Consider the following 20,043-nt stretch of genomic DNA (forward strand, 5'->3'; position numbering starts at 1 on the left):
CTCTTGCACATGGAGGGGAATGTGGGCACCTGCTACTGCATGTCAGCTGTGGTTTAAAGAAGGATTGAGCCTAATTCCATTTTGAAAAGAAACAGGTACGTTCCTCCAGGGGATGGTTTCAAGTTATGAATCTTACATGAGAGAAGGTGCCTATGTCATTACAATTTCTTATGTGGAGGCCCTTTCTCCATGCAACTTTTGAGAAAATTCCTGACGTTCTTCTAACTTCCCTCATCTGTTGCATGGGGAACTTTAAGTCAGGGACACTAAGGCTTTTTTTGGAGCGAAAACAACCAGCAACTGTGATGTTGAGTGTAGAACTCCACAACAGATCTGGGCACAAGTAATCTTTTTGGATTTATTTGGCAAATTGGTTGCAAAGCAGGAATCTGAATGTAGCTCTCCCAAAGCCCAGGCTAGCACTATAGCTGCTGCGCCAACTGCAGTATGAGGCAAAGATCAGCAGCAGGTTTTCCCCCATCTGCTTATTGCAGAGTGCTCACATCTTCTCTATAAGTGTGTGGAGATGGCCAGTGGTGGAGAAAACATGGGTTTAGATGAACTTGAAGTTCGCATCAGCCCAGCCACTCCAGTGTTGTCAAGCAAGCACAAGGACAGATGTTTTAAGCAACTGTGTCAAAATACGATTCAGATGCCAGTATCATTATAGTAGCAAAGCAGCAGAAAGCACAAAGGTGTATGACATTATAATCATGATGAAAGCAGCAGTCAGTGGTGGAGCAGATGTGATTGCAATCATATCAAAAACAGAGACAGCCAGCGTGGAGGCAGATGGGGCTGTAATTGAAACAAAGGCAGCTAAGCTACAAGATGGAAGGTACTGCTGCAAAGCTGGTGAGGCAGATGCTACTGCGACTGGACCAGATCTGCCACAGGACCTGCAGCAACAGCAGGTGCTGCAGCTATCTCAGAGCAACTGGGCATGTGCTCAGCAGTTGGGTAGCTGGCATCTAAGATGCAGCTGTAGGTGCTCTTTGGTTTTGAATTCCTGGCAATCACCACTTGCTGAATGGGGCAAGGGTTTTTACCTTTACACAATAATTTCCTCCAACCATTTATTACAAAACAATCTCATTTGTTCACTAAATTATCTGACTCTAAGTTTTTAAGGCCAGAAGTCACATCCATGGCTGTCTATTCTGGCTCCTGGCATGGCAGCTACTGCATTTCACCCAGCCATCACCCAGGCAAGCCCATAGTTCTCTCTTCACTTACCAAGAGAGATTAATAGAGGCATCTTTTCTAGAAGTCCTTTACACAACAGGATTTTGGAAGGAAAGCTTGTCTGGCATCAGCACATCCTTGTAAAGGGCCTAGGTCAGCTCTGAGTCACATCAATGTTAATGTCAATTTATGCTACTCAGATTGAAACACTTCCTATCACAGCTTATGTCCTCTATTCACAATTTTGTTGTTTGTGGGGACTGTGTGGTTGCAGTTATACGGATCACCACAGTCACTGAATGCCCCAAAGCGATGGCAGTTTTTGTGGTCACAGTTTTCACTGCTGATGCTCACAGGCTTACAGTACCTGGGAGCCAAACTCCCATTTGAATGGGACAGGGAACTTTATAGCAGCAAACACTGATAGGGCCGAGGCAATCAACGCTGTCTTTGCACCAGCCTTCACTGGCCTCTGTGTTTAGTGAGGGGCTTCAAGGAGAAGAGATACCTGCAGAGGATGAGGATCAATCAAGGATTACTCCTCAGAACTTGACCCGTACTTGGCCCATGGAATCAGATGGGCCACATCCAAAAAGTATCCCAAAAAATCACGAGAAAACTGGCTGATTTCCTTGCAAGGCCTCCTCTTTCTATTTTCTTTGAAAGGCTATGGAGGTCAGGGGCAATGGTATTAAGGGATAAATATTGAATCCATTTTCAAAAGAGGCCAGAACACTTGCCCTGTGAGGTGAAGCTGAGGGATCAGAGCAGGCTCTGCCTGGAGGAGAGGACCTGGTACAGCAGTATGCCAGTACCTACAAGGAGGTTATCCACAAGACAGGGACAGGGTCTTCACAGTGGTGCCTGGTAGGGTGGAATGAGAGACAACGGGGCCAAACCAAACCAAGAGAGGTTCAGACTGATTATAAGGAAAACCTTCTTTGCCCTGGTGATACTAAAGCAGTGGAACAGGGTGCTGAGAGAGAGGTTGTGTGGTCCCTCTGTGCATCAAGGTTTTAGAAATCTAACAATTTCAAAATTGGGAAGTGAGGTGTGAGGGATGCAGAGCTCCTGAAGATGGTGACGTCAAACCAGACCTCGGTGAGGTCCTTGCTGCAGGAAGGGAAGTAAAGCAATGTCATGACACTGAGATATGCAATCATGCTCTCATCTTAGTGTCATCTCTGTGTCCCTTGCAGCTCGCTTTCCAGTGCACTTGTCACCTCTTTCCTACCTCTACCCCTTATACCATTCTGTAACTGAGAGCTTTATACCGCAGCCATCTCTGTGAATGTGTACTCTTTTCAGCTGGACAGGAAGGTGACTGTGACACTCGCTCAAACCATCTCAATAGATTGGGTTGCTCCAAAGATTTCACCAACTGAACATCTCTGTCTCCAGCCTGGGTCCTTGCTCAGCCTTGTGACCTTGTGTCGTATCCAGACAGAGACCACTTCATCAGATAAGTAGTAAAAATTATGCAAGCCTTTCCCAAAGACAACACTACATTCTGATAGTTTGGAACATATCAGGCAAAAAAAGATAGAATTCAAAGCATAAAATCTTACCATAAGGTAGTTTGTGCTGTTCAGCATCCTTGTTCAGAAGCCATGCATTCCTATAAGCTTCTGGGCTTGCCCCCAGAATGAATTTTTTTTTTTGTAGAAGACAAGCTTGAACACTGAAATCCAAAGATTTGTGAAACTGGAAGGTAAACAGAAAAATAATGTTTTCCATGAGCTTTAAGATGCTGGTGAAGGAAGAGCGAGCATTACAATCATGACCAGTTACAAAGACACGCTTGCACGCTTAGGGCTTATTTACTTAGGAAGGAGAGTCTCAGGTCTCTTTGAAAAAAGATGATGTTTTCATTGACTATCCATTACAACTGTTTGAACATTTCTTGAAGTTATTTGTAAGTCATTACAGACAAACATTTCCTAATTGTGAGTGCAGATGATGAAGACTGAATCTTAGTCCCTGAGAAATAACTTGAGTCCTCTTAGTTACTCTAAAATAATTGATATGACAAGCTCCAAATTTCTTCCTTTCCCTCTTTTTTTTCCTTCATTTCTAACTGTAATTTCTATTCAAATGAAATCTTAAATATTCTGCCCTGACCTTTGCTGGAAGGAATTTAATTACCTGTAGAGTTTACATAAATTATGTGGCCTGTTTGTCTAAGATTAATCCTACACAGAGATCAATAGAGCCATGCAACATCAGGATAAAATGGCTTCTTGCAAATGCCACCAAAGGTCACAAAAATCTTTCTGGAAAGAGGGGGTAAGAGACATGGTGTGACACATTCCTGTCGTCAGTCCAGTGTATGTCACTGCTGCTACCTCTGCAGCCACTCAGGGATGATTTATCAGCTGTTAGAGGACATTTGGTACAAACACACTATAAGAACCAGCTGAGTAAAATTAATTGAATGTGGTGATGACTACAATTCATCATTCTCAAAAAATGGCTCAAAAAGTGTGAGAAGGATGATACATTGACCATAACACAGATAAACTGCTTTTCATATCAGTCTTTGGGAACAACCTTAGGCTGCCACAAATGCTATACCAGTTTTCACACAGAAAAGACAGCTCTTACTCTTTGTTTATGAGATGAAGAGGACATGCAGAGTATGCCTAGACAGGAGGCTCATTACAGATGACATGTTTGTAACTTGGTAGAGCTACTTTCTGTGTGTGCTAGGTATATGTTTACCAGCAAAGTTGAGTTCATTCTCATGTTAGCTTGACAGAATTAATGCAGTGAAGTGAAATACAGTCAGCTTCCAGGTTCATCAAGGCTAAATGGAGGGCCAAGAAATGTTTTTTCCTGTGTTAAAAAGAAACAGCGTTGAGAGAACAGAGAAGAGAGAAACAAACAATATCCTACCTGTTAGAGCAGCAATGTGAAAAACTTCCGAAGACTTTACCACACATGATTCAAACCATATGCTCTAACCTCAGTTTTCCACTGAGAAAACCTCTGATTTTGATGATGAACAGCCATATTCAGACCCTCACAAGACATAAGCACCAGGTGAAAAACTTTTTGATAATATTGCTAATGTGAGGACAGATTTTGACTCTAGCCAATTAGCTCTGTGCCAAAATAGGAGCTGAGCTTTTATGAAAATCAGATCCTCACTGTCATGACTAGCATTATTTTCTTTAAATCTCCCCCAGGTGGGCAGAACAATTTTAACTTAAGACTTTGAGAGCTTCAGGTTGTGTTTCCTGCCTCTGAAAGAGTAAAAAAGAGCAGACCAAGTGGTACCTTAGTTTGTAGAAACATGATGGAGGTCTCTGGTGAGAGCCATCTTTTGGGTCACAGTGTGAATGTCTTTCTCAGCTCTATTTGAGATAAACTTCTATCAGGAAGTGGGACCTACCAGTTTTATCTCCAGTGTATGAACTGCTGGGACATTATAAACCAACCGGGAAAGTTCATTTTATTGCATTTCTGTGTGATATAGCACAACAGTACTTGACCAAGTACTTCTGTTATACAAAGCAGTACAGAGTGCAATTTCACACATAGAATGATGACTTGAAGCTATACACTCTGGAGCTTCATTCAGAGTGTGGTTGGATTCATGCCCTTGGTTTGATCCACTGTGGAGGGGAGGCTCAGAAGCTGAATTTGAAGTGGGATAAAACTTGGATTTTTAAATGGCCCCAAAAGCCCAGTAGCGTTTTGATGTGGAATTATGCTCTGAACAGCATTAGCAATATTAACAATCTTTTAATTACTGTGCAAGCCTCTTTCGGCAAGCCTGGAGTCAGAACACCATGCTGAGGGACCATTCAAACAGGAATGATACACTCAGGGTAATAAAATGCCTATTGTTTCTCTGTCCTATAACAAAGCCTGGAAACCACAGATGAGATCAGGACCATATTTTGCAGGGCACTGCACACACAAGCAGGATGAGACAGGCCTTCCTCAGCTCACAGGCCAAGGGAGACGGAGGGAGAAGAGTGAGGACGAGGAGAAGGGTCATCCCTCCATTGCCTGCTTTGGTGAGAGCTGCAGGAGCAGACCCTGCCTTCCCACTCACAGCCCCGTGCAAAGTGGGCAGTACTGCCTGCAAGTGCCAGCTGCAGCTCAGATGGAACTTTTTAGGTCCCTGTTATAACACCAGGCCTTCATGTGCAGCTCTCTTTTCTGACTTGGAGCCTACGGGTGCCAGAAGAGGTCTGCTCACTGGCATGGGTGGACACACATATTTGATGCGTGGTTTTGCATTATACCAACCACTGCGGGGCTACACCGGGGACCCTGTACAGGGAAAACTGGAAATTGTCTACTGTCTGTCAAGCAACAGGAGACACTGATTGCTGGTGTAAAAATGCAGTTCAAATAATTAATTAATGAGAGCATCCTTGAGTTTTTCATCCATCTCCCACTTGGTGTTGATGGTGTGGGTTAAGCTGAATGTGAAGACATCCATGTACCTTCTGGGCTGCTGCCAGACTCTTACTGGCACCACCAACCCTGAAGTAGGCTGCTAACACTTGGGCTTCACAACAGATCTGTGTGGACATCTACCTTTTTTTGATATTTATCGAGAAGTGGCAATTCTATTAATACTGGCCCATTTTGGCACAGCACAAGGCAAAGATTCCCAGCAGCCTGGAGATGAAGTGCCCTTCAACAAGTGGACTTGTATTAGAGCAGCCCACTTGCTGGCCAGGGCACATCAGGCATGTCAACCTTCAGTCTCATCTCTGAAGGCCATGAAGCACCTTTAAAGTTCTCTTTTCCACTGACCCTCAAGAGGATCTTTGGCCAGTTTTGCGTTCTTAGGGGATGGGGATATGGGACAAGATATCTCAACTGTGATATGAAAGTGGAGCATAATAGCTGTGCAGTTAGGCATTGTCAAAATTATACTTCCATTTAATCTGTTCCAGAAACCCAGCTCTGTCTTTTTTTTTGCTACCTAAGACAAACTGTAACAGACAACTCAGGGGGGTAAAATGTCTTATCAATAGATTGTGGTGGTAGAATTCAGGAGGATATATCTACATGCCTTCTATTCCCTTAGGGACTATATTATATGCTTGCTGATGTGAAAGACCCAGAAATGGTCCATACAACCATGTTAAACATTGTTTCCGGTACAATCTTAACTTAGAAGTTTTATTATGCAGTTACATGATGAGCTATATGAGAGGAGTAAGAGGGGGATATTGTTTCATTTCTCTTACAGGTCAGGACACCACCACCAGAGATCATAAAGCAGTTTATAGGTTGTGAGATTCATGCTCCAAAGGAAAGAACACACTTGAAAAAAAAATGAAAATAACAATGCAAACTGAGTTACAGCAGTTTTTTATCTGTGTGTGTTACATCAGTGCAAATCTGTGCAAAAAAAAACCCAGCTCAGATTAGCCACTTTAGGCATTTCTAAATATTCTTGATTAATATATAATAATTAAAAGTCTAAAATTCTTGAAAAAATATTAAAGACATTATAATTAATGGCAGAGTCAAAATTGAAACTAGTAGTTATTGAACATCAAGCATTTTTTACTACATCTAACCTTAGCTATAACTACAAATTCTCATCATTCCTTCACCAATCATTTCAAATATTAGCCCAAAACCTTTTTGGCATTATCCCTCTATTAACCATCCAATGATAACATGAATTTTAGTACCCAGGTCCTTTCATGTGCCTTTCCTTGAAGTGAAATTCTTAGCTGTGAAGGGGCTGTGGCACTTCACCCCATCTTCCCAATGTTCTCTATGCAATCCCAAATGGTAACCAAGCACAGCAAATGTTTATGCACAGAGCTGAAGAGCTGAAACAAAGCAGCAATGATGCCATCACTGAGAACTGAGTGACCTTTGGCAGAGCAGCCCTGACTCCAAGGTCCAGCAGGCAAGGGGATTAATTTTACGGTCTGGACAGTCCTGAATTCCAAGCATAGAAATTGGATGTTTGTAATAAGCTATTTACAGTTGCAGTTCTATTATTTTTATTGGTCCTCAAGGACTCACAAACAATGCTGCACAATTTGGTCACCATCTCCTAACTCATTGTGTATTCACTGTCTCCATAAATAGATGTTGCTTTTTTGGACAGCATCCTCCATATCTCTCTTTCAAAGCAAGGAGCCACTGGGCTAGGAATTATAAAGGCTGACAGTAAAAGAAAAGACAGTTTTCTCAACTCCCACATGGCATGGCTATAAATGTGCCACCAGAGGAAAAGCTGGGAACTACAGGAGCAACCACAGCATTTTTAGTGATACTTACATATTTGCAGAATGTCCAAAAGAGGAAAGTCCTATCAAAACTCAGAGGACAAAACCTTCTGATGAAATCTTTCCATGCTGTTGCAACCAAAGCCTTTCCTTGGTACCTGAATACCACAGAGAAGCTATCCAGCACATTTTATATTAGCATGCAGTTTTCATCCAATGTACAAGGCCCAGGTGAATTTCTATGGGCAACTCATTCTAGATATATAAGGTATATTGGTGGTATGATGTATGAGTCATTTTTCCTGAACATCCAGCCTAAGGGCTGCAGAATAAGGGTCTGCAGGGGCACATGCTATTCAGGAGTCACGGCTGCAGCTGACATTATAAACCTTAACTCTGCCAGGCACCATTTTCCTATCATTCAGTTCTTCATTTTCCATGAATCTGTAGAATATTGCAAAAGCTCAGTACAGGCAGTATAGATTTATCAAGTGTGAAGCTGGGAAGCCTCATATACCAAATATGCCTTGGCTCCACTGCATTTCAAGCAGCAAATTTGGTCCATATTCTGCTCTTTGAAACACTTTTCATGAACCAGCCTCACAAAGTGACTGATAGATATGTCTGATTGTAATAATGTTAACTAAAGGTTAAAGCAAAAATAGACAAGGACTACAGCCTGCCCTGCAGAGGAATCAGATTAAATTGTAAAGTGAATTAAAAAAGATCTTTTTTTCACACTTTCCAATGAAATGACTGGGGACACTAAGCAAGAACTGGAAGGGGGAGAGAGGTAATTATATACTCCAGTGCAAACTTGTGCCATCATTACATTGATGGTATCAGTATAATACCTTCTCCCAAAATTACAGGAGTGAAAGGAAAGAAACCTGATGGGAAGAGGCAAGACCCTCAGCCTGTAGTGTATGAGTGGAGCAGACATATAATCCCATAGTCAATTATTAACCAAGGTCAATATTTATGGCACAGGGAACCATTTCAAGTGTACATTATTTATGTAGAGACCTGTAATGAGCACTTCATGCTCAAATAGAGAATATATGTACTGGGATAATTTTAATAAGAAAGCTGCCTGTCATGGGAAACAGGATATATCTCCTCGGAAATGGTCTGTGTGTCTGTCTGTCCCTGACTCTTGCTCCGATTGAATCAGTCAATATTCTCCACCATTACAATTCACAATCAGAAATATCCTTCAGCTGCAAGTTGGCAAGAATGGAATTAGATGTTTTAGACTTTGGTTTTGAAACTCCTATTTACGCAAACTGAATCCAGACTGTGGATTTTTCTTGGAAAATGGTAATGTAACCTAAATTATGTGAGGAACTCCAGCTATCCATTCCACATATCCAAGTAGACTGAGGCCACTGCTGGGAACATTTTCATTCCTCGACTTAATGTAGTTTCTGAATCACACTTCCATTTGCCTCATGAATCCTTCCTCCTCCCAGAGTATGTATCAAGGATAAGGATGTGATAAAGACTCTTGAACTAGGAAATGACAGCTTTGCTGTGACAACTGCTGAAGAAACAAGTGGCTGGTTTATATGACTGTAACATATGAGCCTTTGCATTTGGGATTTGGCTTGTATTCCACGCATTCATACAGCATCAGTCATTTACTGACAGCCCGCTCTTTATGCTGTTGCTCACACACAGAAGGGTATCATAGTATGCTGAGTCAGGTTTTAAAGGAATTTAGGCACATAAACATGCTGAATGGCTTCTAATAGGATTTCCAAATATGTTTAAGCACACAGCTTCCGAAAGGTACCTCTGAAAAAACCATAAAGCAGCTATGGGCACCTTAAAGTGCTTGAAAATCTTATAATTGAAAGCAAGTAAATTTCTTGCACTCTTGCCTGCAATTTTCAACAGGGGCTGGAGAGCTCTAAGTGTTTTGGACTCTTAAGTTGCTGTGTTCCCTTGAAAATCTCAGCCTAAGACCTTATCAAGTGCCAACAACATTAGAGGAGTCTCAGCAAAGTGATTTAGAAGTTGGTACTAATAAGCACTCTAAATCAATCCAAAACATGTCTCATGTTGGGTGACGTCTGCTATTGATCAGAGGGACAGGACAAGTCAAGTCAAGGAAACATGATTGGGAAAATAATAAAACAGCATCAATGAATGTTTCAAGGTGGGTTTTTTTTTTTAGCTTGAGTGGCTACACTAAAGCACACTGCTGGTCCAGAGGTGATCATCTGTGGGCTACTCCCCAGACAAAGAGGAGACAGTGTACATTAGAGGAACGGTAAAAATGAATTTCCCTCCTCACAATCCTCTGTTCAATCTACAGTTTATTTATGCTGTTCTTAACATTGAGACTATACCCAGCTCATTCCTTTCTGACTGATGATACATTGCTTAAATAGCACATTAGATGGGTACTTTTTAGGGATCTGGCAAAGCAGTTGATCTCTCTGTGAACAAACTAGGGAAAATACTGTCAGCTCACAGACCTGCTGATGGGCTTAGGTAGGATTATAGCCTGGAAAAGGTAAAGAAGTTGGGGGATCTGCTTCCTGGATAGGGCTTTTCTCAAAAAAAGCCATCTACAGGGATATTCACCCTACCCAGAGGAAGCTTTTTCCCTAGGGTGACTGAGGGCACCTTCTGTCCCAAAGGAAGTTCAGCTATTGTGGTTGCCTGCTGGGTAGAGTTGTGCTGTTTCGTCTTTTCCTGTTGGAACTGAAAATCTGATTGAGAAACATCTTTCTGGCACAATTTCTGAAGGCCACCCACACATCCCTGTAACTTAAATTTCTATTACTTAACATAGAGGTAACATGTCTCCCCAGGGAAGAGGAGGAAGGGATTATGTTGCAGTTGCAAACATCTGTAGGGAAGGAAGCACATGAAGCATGTATGTTTTAAAGAGGGAGCTCAGGACAGGGGGAAAGAAAAGCTCTTTGTTGCCTGGAAGGAAGGATGTTCTTCCTCCAGGGGCAGATGAGGAAGGGGATGTGAGGTCATAACTGAGAAAGGTGAGGTGAACTAGGGCTGAACGTCACCTGATGTGAAGCGGCGAAGGAAGAGAGAGGGGCCCTGTGGTGGTATGGCTGTTTCCTCACAAAGTGACCTGACTGCAGGCTGTCCTGGAGATGCCACACCTTGTAAAGGGTCTTTGGGCTGAACAACATTATCGTGCATCTAAAACTGCGCAGGGAGACACTGCGAGTTAAGGCGAACCAGCAGCCCCCCTGCCTCACTTCAGTGTCTTTTCCTTGGAAGGGGCTTGTAGTAGAACACATCAGTTTGCACTCCTGCCTTTTTACTTTTGGCAACATGAAGTAGTTAATGTATTAAAAAATAGCAAACTTAAAGCTCATGCAGGCTACTCTATTGCAGCTGTAAAAAAACGCTACACTGGTCCAGCTGGGTTGCTGAAGAATAACTCAAGACAGCTGGAGACATGGTTAAAGAAACAGTCCTCCACAGCTGGGCCTCCTAATGAAAAATATCGCGTGACAATCTCAGAAAATTGTTACTACAGAGAAGAGAAACCCTGGAGACAAGGGAAAGACAGTCTTTGGGAGGTGCAAAATTCTCACAGTTAGCCAGAGAAAGTATTGTGTACAGGAGAGCTAGTGCAGCCTGGCTTCCTATGGGTTTGTGCCTGTGGTGAGATTCATGGTTGTCTGCTCTGAAACAGATGCCAAGCGAAGCTTTTATCAAGGCCAAGGAATTAAAAATATCTCCCTACCAGAAGGATTCTCTTCTGAGTCTTTCCCCCAGTGAAGGGATTAGTAGTCTCTGTCTCTCTCCTACCTGCCTGCCTAAGACTTGCAGGAATTTTCTACTGCTTTGTGTGACTGAAATGAAAAGAGCTAGCGGGTTAAAAATGCATCTGATGGAGGAAAAATACACACACACATACAGATCATGATCCATTCCGTTAGGAAAACGGGCTGAAAATATAGCTGATGAGGAACATGCTAACTATGCAACATATAACCTCTTTAGCCCCTGAAGCGTCTTCCTGGTCTGGAAGTTTTTGTGTTATGTAAGGAGTGGGAAAGGAATGACAGAGCGGTGCAATAAGAGCACTGAGGGTTTAAAGCTGGCAAAAACGAACCTGTTATTTTCAGCTGCTTTAAAGAGCTCTGGATAAGAGCGATCCTGCAAGCTGCCTGCCTGACCTATGTAACAGGAGTTTCACTGGCTTGCATCAGCCAGCCGCTGGCTCTTATACTAACCAGGCCAGCATTATTGTATTACATTTAATGGAGCTCCTTATGTCATTCCAGCCTTGTTTCCTTTTTCTGATCCATGTGCTTTCCCTCCCTCCCATCACCTCTCCCTCATCTCAGCTGGAGTATGCATACGTGCCCCTCTTCCCCCTGTACCAGACACCACTGCAGTGCAGTGCTTATGATTACAAATCATCTCATTAAAGCCAGACAGCCACTCAGCTGGATGCAAATTACTGACCTCCTCAATTTATGAATGTCAGACTTTTCAGGGTGGGAAGGGAGGGGGGAACAGGGTGGAAAGCGTTCCATTAAATGGTATCCATCAACCCTATCACTTTTATAAGCTAATAAAAAGGCTAAAATGAAGTTCATTGGGACTGGCTGGATCTAGTAGTACCAGCTGGTTCTATGAAATATTAATAGAAACAAGACATGTCTCTGCGTTAGAGTCTGTTAGGTGAAAGGATGATATTGTTATTGATAAGTTACTGCCCTGTCCATTCTTCTGAATGACATCTTCAGTTTCCTTCTGGCAGTGTTAATCCTCCTATGTATGTGACAAGACAAGGCTAAAATACAGGAGAACCCATTACTGAAGAGTAAAGACCCAGATTTTACAGAGGATAAAAAAGATAGCCCCAACTTGCAGGTGATACCTACTCTTTTGACCCTTTTCCATCATATATGAACTTTGCTGCCTTTCTGTGATTCCAACACGTAGCTTTGGCTCGCACTGGGAGAGGGAGGTGTGGCAGGCAAGGTCTTGAACCTGAACCGTGAGTCCTGGGGGGAAAAAAATGCAAGCTGTATTGAAGAATTCAGACTGCAAAAACACTGCTTAGCAGCACGGCAGAAGAGCTTGTTTCAGACAGTTGGATGATGAAGGTTTTCCCGTTGTGATGGTGGCTGCTCAGTTCAGCAAGTCCTTAGACTTATTTTGAATTAAGAATAAATGCATGCTAAAAAATCTGCTGCTTGCTGGGATATCTGGGCAAGCTTAACATTCATATATCAAGGCAATTAGCACAGCAGATCCAGACAGATAGGAAACAAACAGAAAAACCAAACAATAAACAGGCCCGCACTATCTCAAAAATCTACAGATGGTCCTTTTGGGTAGCATGAGCACTATACCATTAGAGGGAAGGAAAGTATACCAAATGACGTCTGCCCTATGGCTGAGCAGACCATTTCCATCCATGTTAATATCAATTAAGCACTTCTCACCAGCGCTGAGAAACATTCTCCTCTAGCCTCAGCCAACCAGCTGGGCTGCTGGGGTCTCTGCAACTACTGGGCAGTACAGTCTGTGAAAGAGACTAAGAACAACTAATGGAGATCTCTTTGAGATGCTGTGAGCAAGAGCTTCACAAAGACAGAAAGATACATCATAAAATTTTTGTTCTTCTGCGTGTCTCTCCTCCCAAGATAATGGCCAGTCACAAGCTTTTAGAAACAGAATAAATGCACTAGAACATATCCCTTGGCAGAACAAGGCAGATGCAATGATAAATTAGCTGGCGGGTGGAAGACTACCTACTGTGCAGAGAACAGGTTGTCAAACAGATTCATTTATGGCTGTGAGAGTGATCAGTCGGATTCTGAGCGGTTAGTGGAAATAATTGTATCACATATTAACAGCATGCTACTTACAAAGGACAGATACGCTGTTGACTAGATAGCAGAAGCACAACTTGTCATTCAGCAAACATATACACAATAAATTTGAAGCTTAAAATCAAATCCTTTAAATTTTCCCAAAAGAGTTCAGTTCAGAGCAGAGCTCAAGCATCAGCAATGTCAGTCAAAAAGGTAACAGTAGCAACGAAAGGCTGGCAAGCAGTTTATAGCGATATCTTTATATTTTTGTCACACCCAGAGGGGACAAGGGCCAAATGAGTCTTCAAAAAACAGTAGCTAGTGCACACACAGACATCTATTCGCCAAGTGTCATGCTGCATAACTGCTTACAGCCAAAAATATCCATTACTACAGTGAACAGATGTAAGCAAGAATAACAGGAAGGAAGCGCTGCTTAAGAGAAATTTTGCAGTGATACTCAAAATGATTAAAATACAGTAACGCAGGCAGTGAATCTCTCCGGCCAACAGTAAACCAACCGTATCTTCACAAAGCATTTTGTGAATTTCAAACTGAAGTTGAAAAAGTCCCACTTTTTACTTGAACTGCTAGCATTTTAAACTGTCTTTCAGGAGCAGTTCTGATGGAGTTGCCACCCCTGCAAAGATGAACAGAGACTTATCAGGAAATAAGCACCCCTTGAGCTGGAGGAAGAGTAGGCAATAGTTAGCATGGCAATCTGCACTGTCTTACCACTGCACGGATTTTGGCCTGGCTTGGTGTGCTGGCTTCAAGGCAAACAGTTGGTTGCAATATTTTTTTTTTTTGTCAGAAGTCAACTGGAGTTTTTAAAGGTGGTGGGGGAATACTTTAGTGAAATAGTTCTCTTCCGCTGATCAGCATCTTCTCCTGCTTCAAAGAGGTGAACTACATCAGAAAAGAAATGGGCAGAGCAAGCAAGTCCACAACAGACACAAGGGCTCATGATCTTCACTTGTGCTTCACGGCAGCACTCTGCCCAGGGGCAGCAGACTTTTGGAGTGCCACGGGCAAGTCTCTGCCAAATGTCTATGTGCAGGACTGACATCCCAGTTTGAAAAGAAGCAACAAATGGATAGGGAAGCATAGAGCTGGTAGATCATAAACATTCCGGTGTTTGGTACTGATGGCACACCTGATCTGAGTTTTTGGAGAAAAGACAGCAACCTGTGCCTAGGTTAGGCACAGGTATCCTACAACCCTTTTTGGTCCTCAAAATATCTTAACTAAGAAAAAACTGTTATGAATGACTTTGAAAATTAGACACATCCAACAAAATTTCTGTGAAGAACTGTCAGCTTGACACAGCTTGTGGAAGACCTTGAGGAGTCTCTCTCCTCTTCAGCATAGCAAGCTATTTTACAGAACAGAAGCTTATGGTTAAAAAGTAGTGACAATAATCATATGAATAGGACCCTGTAGTCTAGAAAGTGTTCATTGTCTGTTTTATTTTCTCTTCAAGGACAGGCAAAAGATGTCAGACTCTACCTGAGCTATGTGGCCCCATCAGCAGAGTACATGTGCTATATTCAGTGACTGTGTCAAGGAAAATCTATTAAACTGACAGTGACAAACACCCCAGTCTCCCCCTTGCAAGGAGACTATAGTCAGCCTTGCTGATGTGCACTTTTATCCCAGGATTTCTGGAGTCCTGTGATACAGCTGCAGAGTTCAGCAAGAGCTCTGGAGGATAACCCAAATCCAGCTTTGTAACTGGTGATAATTAACAGCATTTTCCCAGTCAGAGGAGGGACTTGAACCTACACCACTTACCTACCGGGTGTAGTAGTTGGCCACCAATTACTGCACAAAATATGGTCAGGAAAGAAGGTTGCATAGTGAACTATAAGAGTCATAGAATCATAGAATCATTTAGGTTGGAAAAGGCCTTTGAGATCAAGTCCAACCATTATCCCATGATGACTAAGTCCACCACCAAACCATGTCACTAAGCATCACCGCTACATGTTTTTTAAACATCTCCAGGGATGATGATTCCACCATCTCCCTGGCCAGCCTGTTTTGATGCTTCAGCACCCTTTCAGTGAAGAAATTTTTCCTAATATCCAATCTAAACCTCCCCTGGTGCAACTTGAGGCCGTCTCCTCTTGTCTTGCCACTTGTTATCTGGGAGACTGACCTCCACCTGCCTACACTCCCCTTTCAGGTAGCTGTAGAGAGTGATAACGTCTCCCCTGAGTCTCCTCTTCTCCAGACTAAACACCCCCAGTTCCCTCAGCTGCTCCTCATCAGACTTGTGCTCCAGACCCTTCCCCAGCTCCGTTGCCCATCTCTGGACACACTCCAGCATCTCTATGCCCACATTGAAGTGAGAGGCCCAAAACTGAACACAGCATTCAGGGCGCAGCCTCAGCAGTGCCGAGTACAGGAGGATGATCACTGCCCTAGTTGACTCACTGACCAGCTGTGTTGGGAAGTTGTCTTCCACACACTCCAGAAACCTCCTACACTGCTGCCTCTCTGCTGTGTTGTATTTCCATCAGGCTCCTGGTAGGTTCAAGTCCCCCATGAGAACAAGGGTAGTGATCTTGAGACTTCCCCCAGCTGCTAGTAGAATGATTCATCTCCCTCTTCATCCTGGTTGGGTGGTCTTTAACAGACTCCCACCATGATATCCACCTTGTTGGCCCTGATTCTTACCCATAAACACTTGACCCTGTTGTCACCATCATTCAGCTCTAGGCAGTCGAAACACTCCCTGACATACCGTCTCTCCTTCCTTGCCTAACCCTCCTGAAGAGTTTGTTGCCATCTATTGCAGCTCTCCAGTCGTATGAGTTACCCCAACATGTTTCTGTGATGGTGATAATGTCATAGTCTTCCTGCTCCACGATGGCTTCCAGAGCATCCCATTTGTTGCCCATGCTTCAGGCACTAGCATAGATGCACTTCAGCTGTGTTATTGATCTTGCCTCCAACCCTGGTGTGCTGCCCCCAGGCTCATCTCTAACGAGTTTGGCTTTATTCCCTTCCCTCTTCCAATCTAGGTTAAAGCTCTCTCAGTGAGCCCTGCTAACTCCTGACCTAGGATCTTTTTCCCCCTTTAAGACAGGTGAACCCCACCTTTACCAGCAGGCCTGGTACCGTGTAAACTGACCCATGACAAAAAATCAGAAATTTAGCCATTGACACCAGGCCCAGAGCCACATATTGATCTGTGTGATCTTCCGATTACACGCCCCATTGTTCCCTGCAACTGGCAGTCATCCCAAGGCCCTGAGGTGCCTCTTGATTGCCCTTAGACTTGTTTGGACTTCATCACTGCCCACTTGGAAGACCAGTGGTGGGTAGTAATCAGAGGTTCTCCAGTAACATCCCTTACCCAGGCCCCAGGGAGGCAGCAGGCTTCCCTGTGGGTTGGGTCTAGTCAGTATATTGGGCCTTCCATTCCTCTCAGAGTGTAATCACCAAGGACAACCACCTTTCTTTTCTTCCTAGCAGAGCTGGTTGTGATGCATGAGGTCATTGACCGACTCTTCCTAAGCAGCTCCTCCAACCTGGATGTGCTTTCATCCACATCATCATTTTCCTGGCCTTCAGGTTTCAAACCTGCATAATTATTTGTATAGGGGTATCCGGGGAGGTGAATTAGGTTGGGAGGTGGTTTGCCTGCTGCCCCACGCAGGGACCTGTTTCCATTCTTCCCCATCACTTAGGACTTCTCCATCTGCCTGGTCACTTGAACACCAGAACCAAGAACTCGGTCACCATTTCAGAGGAAACAGGTGAGATTTGTTGGGTTCTCAAGAAAATGATTGTAAGCGTGTGCCTTTGGGGGTAGTGTCTGAGCTCTGGATCTGAAGTGAGGATTCTGGAGACATCTTATCCCTGCCTATCCAGGCCCTGCATTTCTCTCCTGATTATCTTTTGGCTACATGCTGCATCTCCCTGCTTAGCATACAACCTGCTCTGAATCCCACTCTAAGCACATAATCTCCCTGTCAGCTGCATAGTAAGCTGCAGTGTTTGCTTAATGGTACTACGCTGTGCAGACAAGATGGTTACTGGACCTAGTCCTTACCAGGCTACTAAAAGTAGTTTCTGATGAAATAGCAAATTGAGCTATGTCTGATACAGATCAAGAACTTGAAACACTGGACTGTATGTGCATATGCATGCATAAATTTATGAAAAAAAAGAAATTAGAAAATCAGTATTTCCATTTCAGGGGTGAAGGCTCACGGGTTATTTTCTCTCTTATCTTTCTGTTTTAACCCTTCAACAAATGCTGCTAGGTATGAGGGTATATTCCCCCCAGTGCTGCCCTAATAAAAGATGTGTTCCCTGACTTTATAACTTTGAAGAAGGAGAAAACTTTCATAAAATCACATAGTGTTCACTTTGGGCCAAATATTTTGGTGCTTCATCAGTGATGTAGTATTCATTACCAATGCAATTCTCCCACTGAGACCAGTGAACTAGAAAACAACGTGGTCTCCATGAGTATCTAGACTATATTTAGCCAAGGACAGCCAAAATAAAAGAGGGAAAACCTGCACTTTTTTAAAACACTTGGAATGACCATACCCCTGAAAAGGCTGGGATAGATGCACTTATGCGGATGCTGATCCACCAGGCTTACCCAGACTGTATCGATTGCCAGCATTTTGAGCCAGCAGAGGAGAAATGCATTGATCTGCTGAAGAGCAGCTGGAGCCACTGTATCACACTGAATATCTGCACGTGGAATTGTAGTCTAATTTGGGTCTGAGCCCAGCTCCAATTGCTTCCAAGTGCATTTCATCCAAGAAGAGCTTGTACAAATATTCACCTGGTAGGGTAGTCTATTTTTGTCTCTGCCTTTGCTTAGCTGTACAGAATGTGCTTGGCTGATGCAAAACCTGCTGAAAACTGCTCAGGGTGAAAAAAGTAATGTTCCTGCAGCAGACTTATCCCTTTCTCCCTTTGTTTTCTGTACCCTCTCCACTTTTTATTTGGGTTGCGCTCATCCCCCCTCTTTCTCCTCAATGAGGTAATGTTTCTCTGAATTTGTTTGTACTTTGGTATCAGATGCTGACCCTTTCTCCTTCCTGTCATCAGCTGGCTCTGTCTGTGATGCCATGTGACACAATGGGTGATGGCAGAGCACTTACTAGCAGTTGCATCAGAAAAGGCTCGTGACACCTGCTGCTCAGTAATGAAAAAGAAGAGTGAGCTCACACTGAAGGTGACTCAGCAACGCTTCTTAGCTGCTTGTTACAAAACAGACAGACATGCTTTTATCAGTCCAACAGCATACTCCCCTACAGCCTTCTACTGTAAGAGGATTTAAAGAATCTTTACATGAGCCAAATGGCAGAAGCTACATCAGCTTTAGGCTCAGGGTATTTCTGTCTGCACATGTTTTTATTACCCTGCGCTTGATGAGTCTTGCAGTTTCTCTTCCAGACAAGGTGGAATCTGAAAGAGCCTGAAAAGGCTGATTCATTATTCACCTTCCCAGTTAAGCAATATCCTGAACAGGTGGGAAGGAGGAGGGTACCAAAGGCCAGCTACACTTTCCAACTCCAAATAGCACACTGTTATCCAGTTACTTGAGATTTACAGACAACACAGGTAGTGGTTAATTTCCTTTATATTTCTGCTGATCTTGATAGAACAAAATGAAGAAATCAACCCTGGGGTTGCTCCATATACCGCATATATACTTCTGCACTTCTCAAAGTGTGCATGAATGAAAATTATATGAGCTGACACTGTCCTTTATCGTGCCTACACCCTTACATGATATATATTCAGCCCCAAAGAGAAGAACTTGGGGATACTGGTGGATGAAAAATTGGACATGAGCTGGCAATTTGCACTTACAGCCTAGAAGGCCAATCATATCCTGGGCTTTATAAAGAGCAGCATTACATGCCATGTTGCTTAATCACATGATAGTTGAAGGTTACCATCTTACCTGTATCTCAGTACTGTTCTTTATGCTTTATAACAAGCCCACCTACATGAGTGTTGGGTCTCGGCAACCTGGTGCAGAAATCAGGACAGAGACTTAAGCATCTGTCTGAGATCTGAATGCACATGCACGAGAGCAGGAGCCAGAGGTCATTTTTTTTGAGCTCTTAATATATAGTGACATGAACAGAACCAGCCGATGGACCTGCAAATTGATGAATCAAATCCCACCCTGTTATGAAGTATGGCAAGACAGATCTGCCTCATACGCTGTCTCCAAATCCTGTCTACCTTCATATGGATGCGATAGCACTAATTCTGCACCATTTAAATCTTCATGCGTAAGAGATGGATGTGACCCTCCTACCGTATTCTTTACTACGACTCGGTTCTTTATGTTTCATTGTCCAAATTAGTAAAACAAGGATCAATTAGAACTAATTCAGATCTCAACTTCTGCAGTTGTAACCTAGTGCTTGCTATAAATCAATAATAGCTGATCTCTCAGAAAAGCCCAGCTTCTAGGATGCCCACACCCTCACGCATTAACCAGACAAAACTGGAATGACAAGTCAAGACAAAAAATTTGTCAGCCTCCTCCTGTCTCCATGACTAATGTTACTGCTGTTGTGGAAAGATCAGGGGGGAAAGTGAGTAAAAAGTATAAATGATATTTATGCCTTTCAGCCATGTCTTGTTTGTTTTCTCTTTATCGTGCATTGTATTAATGAGGAGGATAATCGTTATTTAATATCCTCTTCCAAAAAAGGCACTCAACCAAGGCACATGAGGGCTTGAAATAATTAGGACAATATAATTGGGTACATTATAGAGGGCATGAAATTAACTGTAGTTAAATTAACTCTTCTTTCTCAAATGAGCAT

General features: G+C 43.1%; 1 long non-coding RNA gene across 2 annotated transcripts in view; it reads right to left on the reverse strand.

The window, feature by feature from the left end:
* LOC114015945 (uncharacterized) overlaps nt 1-20,043 on the reverse strand; it is a 61,785-nt gene that overhangs the window by 16,069 nt on the left and 25,673 nt on the right. The window contains exons 4-5 of one of the 2 annotated variants that reach the window (XR_008731340.1): nt 12,281-14,110; nt 2,754-2,889 (exon numbers count right to left, since the gene is read on the reverse strand). This is a non-coding gene — a long non-coding RNA (uncharacterized LOC114015945). The remainder of the gene's footprint in view (nt 1-2,753; nt 2,890-12,280; nt 14,111-20,043) is intronic. The other variant, XR_008731341.1, reaches the window with a different exon arrangement.

The sequence above is a fragment of the Falco cherrug genome, chromosome 3 (assembly GCF_023634085.1).
Source record: "Falco cherrug isolate bFalChe1 chromosome 3, bFalChe1.pri, whole genome shotgun sequence".
NCBI classification, from domain to species: Eukaryota; Metazoa; Chordata; class Aves; order Falconiformes; family Falconidae; genus Falco; species Falco cherrug.